Consider the following 4,569-nt stretch of genomic DNA (forward strand, 5'->3'; position numbering starts at 1 on the left):
GGGGAGGGCTGCCCCGGCCGCGCGCGAGCCCCGCGATCGCCTTTATAAGCCCGCGGGGGACTTGGCCGGGGCAGCGTCGCGCTCCCGCCCCTCCGCGTCCGCGCTCCCAGAGCACCGACCCCGCGTCCCTTGCGCCGGGACAGACCTTCGCCCACGAACTCTGCGCAGGTAAAGACTCGACGCTGGTTCCTGGCTCTCCAGGACCCCCGGGATGTGGAGCGTCCCAGGCCCCCTTTCCTCATTCTCCCCTCGCCGGGAGAGGGCGGCGAGGCTGGACATCAGGGGCCGGGCCGGGACCTCCGCGCGCCCCTCAACACCGCCCAAGGCAGCCCATTCGGAACCTCCAGCCACCTGTCCTGCTCCCGCGCTCGCGCGCATCCGCGGCTCCCGGCGGGCGCACTGGGCGGGCGCAGAAAGTGGACGTGGCCCCAGCGGAGCCGGCGAGGCGGGCTGACTGCGCTCGAGTCGGCCGCTGCAGCCCTGCGGTCTCCCTGCCGCTGCCTGAGACCCCCATCTTCGGTCTCGGCACCGCCTCCCGGTGCCCAGTGGCTGAGCAGCTTCTGCGGCGCCCCCTTGGTCCGCGATCAAGAGACTCGGGTTGCCCACCGCAGAAGTGCCAGCCATCTAGCCGTCTCGAGATCTTGGCACAGCCGCCAGGGGAGGGGGCTGGTCTGCCTGGGTGGGCTCCAAAAGTAGTTTGGGCCGGAGCTGGAAACAGTACAGAGAGGAAGGCACTTGGGTCCGGGAGTCGCAGGGGGGCGGGGAGGGGGCGGGGTGGGGGCGGGGGGACGGGCATCCGGCGTGTTGGAGTCTGGAAGTTGTAGCCGTGGGGCCGGGGGCGCAGCGGCCTTGGGGCCGAGCTCTGGAAGCCCCCGAAGCTGAGGGAGTTTGCTGCGATCCATCTCTGGGCGTAGGCAGGTGAGCGGCTGGCCCGGGGTGGGTTCCTGCAATTCTTGATTAAGAAAAGGTTAAAAGCCTGGTCACAATGGTGGGGCGGGTAGCTGAGCGGAGCTCCAGCCTTCCCCCGCATTGTCTCTTCAGACCCTTTTTCAATGCAAAATGGGGCTGGGGGAGGGGTCTTTACAGCGGCTTGTGGGTGGAGGAGGAGATCTCAAGACTGGGCCGTTCTCAGGCCAGAAAGGACCTCTGGGCTGTCGGAAAGGAAAAGACTTCCAGGTGGGCGCGGCTTCCCTGGTAGGCAGGGGGTGGGCTCCCACACCTGCAAAGTTGACAGCAACCGTTTGTTGAACACCTACTGCGTGCCAGGCTCCAACACTTGACATGCATCATCTCCTTTACAAACAGGGAAACTGAGGCCTGAAGAAGTTAAGCAAGTCTGAGGCCAGGATTTGAAGCCAGACTCTAAACCTACAACCTTATCCCTCTGCTACTTCTACACAAACCCAAGAGATGAGGGGCTGATCTTGGTTCCTCCTTCTGACTCTTCTGATGTTCAGTCTTGCCTCCCCCCACGCCCTAGACCTGTCTTCCAATCTTTAGACCTCCCCAGGGTGTCTTCCCCACCCTACTCTCTACTCCCTGCCCACTCTTGTCTCCCCTCATCTCCCACTCTTGTCTGTCCTCTCCCCTCCACTCTTGTCTCTGTGTCTCCTTTTCTCTTCCTGAACTTCATACATCTGAACTCCATAAGCAGAAAAGGTTCTTGGACGAGGCTTCCCAACTTCCCAGCCCCTGGAGTGAGATAGAGGCTTCAGTGATGGCCCCTGTCTGTATCTGTGACCCCACCTGTAAGATAAGGGAGTGTACCTCTCTCATAAGACTTTTGTGAGCAATAAAAATGAACTGAGGGCAGAAACAGAACGCCGTCTCCATTCAACAAACATTTATTAATGCCCCAAACCCTGTTCTAGGTGCTGGGAATGCAGCGATAAATTACACAGACATCTGCACACTTGTATAACAGAACTTTTTCAGGCTCTGCAACTGACACTTTAGAAAAGGAATCAAGCAATTCACAAGCAAGGAGATTAACAGGCAGTAACATGGGTAAAAGGGATCAGCCAACCTTTCGTTTTCACTAATAGAAAAAGGCAACCTAGCTGTGTGACCTGGGACAAATTCTGTTGCCTGTCCTGCCCCAGTCTCCTCCTTTTAGCTGGGATTAGTAAATAGTATGATTAACGTATGCAAAGTGTTGAGCTGATGCCTGTGTGCTTAAGAAAATTTTGGCTCTCATCAGCTCTAATCTCAATGGAAAATGCAAACTTGAGGTGGGGTGTAGGGTTTTGTCTTGCCCCGAACCCTGGAAACCTGTCACCCACCACCTAGCCCCTGCCCATTCCCCGATGGGTTGTGTTGTCGAGTGGCACGGTGTCTGCCTTGCTCACAGTCAGATGCCACCTCCTGTCATCCTAGACTCAGCCTTGGCCAGGAGCCTGGAGCTCCGTGCTTGGAACAGGCCTGGGACTGTTAACCGCCACAGTCCCTTCCGCCTGGATGTGTCCCAGCTTTGAAATGAGGTGAAACCATACTCAAGCCCTACCTGTTGTTACATACCCGACCAACCCTGCAAACTGGATGCAGTCCTATAGATGAAGAAACCCGTCCTGCAGAAGGGAGGTGACTTGTTCAAGAACAAGAGATGCTACCTGGGGAGCTGGGGCTGGAGCCCTGGGGACCAGCTCCAGTGATCTTGGTATTGTATACGTCTTTGGGGATGAGGCCTCCTAATCCAGGGGTAGGATCCAGTGGCACAGCTCAGAGTGCTCACTTTGAATAGGTCCAGCTGGAGTTATTAATACAAAACTCAGAGCTTGAAGAGAACATTACGGGGAGAGTGAGCAAGCTGGGCTGAGGACCAGCTCTCAAAATCTCCGTGTGGCCACAGGAATGCAAACTCAGCTTTCCAGTGCTACGTCGTGGTCCTCGTCCTCCGCAGGCTGGAGCTAGGCTGAACAGTGTGTATTTTTGGTTTTTTTTTTTTTAGAGATGTCCTTAGTTTTTTGAGGGCTTCCCAGGTGGCGCTAGTGGTAAAGAACCCGCCTGCCAATGCAGGAGACATCAGAGACGTGGGCTCCATCCCTGGGCCAGGAAGATCCCCTGGAGGAGGGCATGGCAACCCACTCCAGTATTCTTGCCTGGAGAATCCCATGGATAGAGAAGCCTGGCAGGCTACAGTCCACAGGATTGCTTTTAGAGGGCAGCTGTGGGCAGTAGATTGGAGGTTCATTCCCAGCACTGCTGTATGACTCTAGACAAGTTTCTTTCCCTCTTTGAGCCTTAGGTGAGGAAATCATCTGTCATATGGGTTAATAATATATAGTTTGCAGAGTTGTGAAGGGTTGGCAAGATTATAATGGTTTTTCACCATTGAATGGCTCAGTTGGAAATGACCACTGTTCGGGGTTGTTGTTGAGGAGTTAATATTCTCTGTGAGACATTTCTGGCCGCTACCAGGTGATTCATGAGGGCCAGAGGGAAGGCCCTGTGTAGGTTACACAGGCCTCGACAGGAGGCACAAGAATGGCTTTAGGATCAGCACCTTGGGTTCCAATCCTAGCTGTGTGACCTGAGGCAACTCACTTGACCTCTCTAAGTGCTGGGTTCCTAGTGGGCATCCAGCAACTCTTCTCTGATGCTCGGTGTCCAAAGAACATTCAAGAATAGTCTTCCTATTTTTCCACCCCCTCATGCCATCCCCCAACATTTCCTAATTGCTCCCAGAAAAACATCATGCTTAAAGTTTTCCATGCTGGAATTCTCAGCCTCGCTGTGGCATGAAATCAATTGTTTGCATTTAATTTGACTTCTCAAATTAAGGGGTAAAATTGAGACGAGGGTGGGGGTGCAGGAGCTGGGGAGGAGTTGAGGAAAATGAAGTCAAACCAGATGTGTTTTTGTTTAACTGTTGGATGGTGGTTAAACTGCCTGGGTATTTACATCGTTCTTTCTGAATTCCAGTAACTAAGAGTCAAGTTTCACTAAAAATTGTAGTGTTCCTTCCCGGCTACCGTGGACTTGTCCTCCCCATTATTATTATTATTACTATTTTATGTTCATCTGAGGCCACAAAGTACTGGCTGCAGAAGAGACCTCATAGATGCCTAGAATTTCAGAGTTGGAAGGCATTTAAAGGCTGCTTCTGTCAACTGGCTACTTTGCAGACCAGGGAGACTGACGTCCAGAGAGAATAAGGGCTTGCCCAGGGTCTCCCATGACCTTTCTGAAAAGTATCCACTGTCTTGATTTTGGTGTGTATCATTTCCATGGCATATCTTCAATATATATCTATTTTTTAAAAGAAAGAATTGCTGGTAAAATGAGGGGCAGGGAGACAGTTTAGAGGAAGCAACGAACATGTTTGATGGGTAGATAGTAGGTGATACAGAAAAGATACTAAAAAATATTACCACTAAAAATGTCTCTGGTCTGAGGGACAAAAATAAGGAGATCTTAGAGTCTTCAAATACATAAAATTTTAAACAAATTTTGTTAATATAGTTTTACATTTTAATAATGGATTAAATATGAGGAATTTCAACATAAAGACTCTTCAAAAAATAATGACATATTTGGAATATAAAATTATTGAAATGTTAAAAAAAAAAA

General features: G+C 52.0%; 1 protein-coding gene across 2 annotated transcripts in view; it reads left to right on the forward strand.

Annotated features, from left to right (window-relative positions):
- Window positions 1-49: 49 nt before the first annotated feature.
- Window positions 50-4,569, forward strand: part of ALPL (alkaline phosphatase, liver/bone/kidney) — a 63,967-nt gene continuing 59,447 nt past the window's right edge. The window contains exon 1 of one of the 2 annotated variants that reach the window (XM_010829985.1): window positions 50-168. The gene's annotated coding sequence lies outside the window, so the exon portion shown is untranslated. Of the gene's footprint in view, window positions 169-898; window positions 919-4,569 lie in introns of those variants that run through there. The other variant, XM_010829988.1, reaches the window with a different exon arrangement.

The sequence above is a fragment of the Bison bison genome, unplaced genomic scaffold (assembly GCF_000754665.1).
Source record: "Bison bison bison isolate TAMUID 2011002044 unplaced genomic scaffold, Bison_UMD1.0 scf7180017864516, whole genome shotgun sequence".
In the NCBI taxonomy this organism is placed as follows: Eukaryota; Metazoa; Chordata; class Mammalia; order Artiodactyla; family Bovidae; genus Bison; species Bison bison.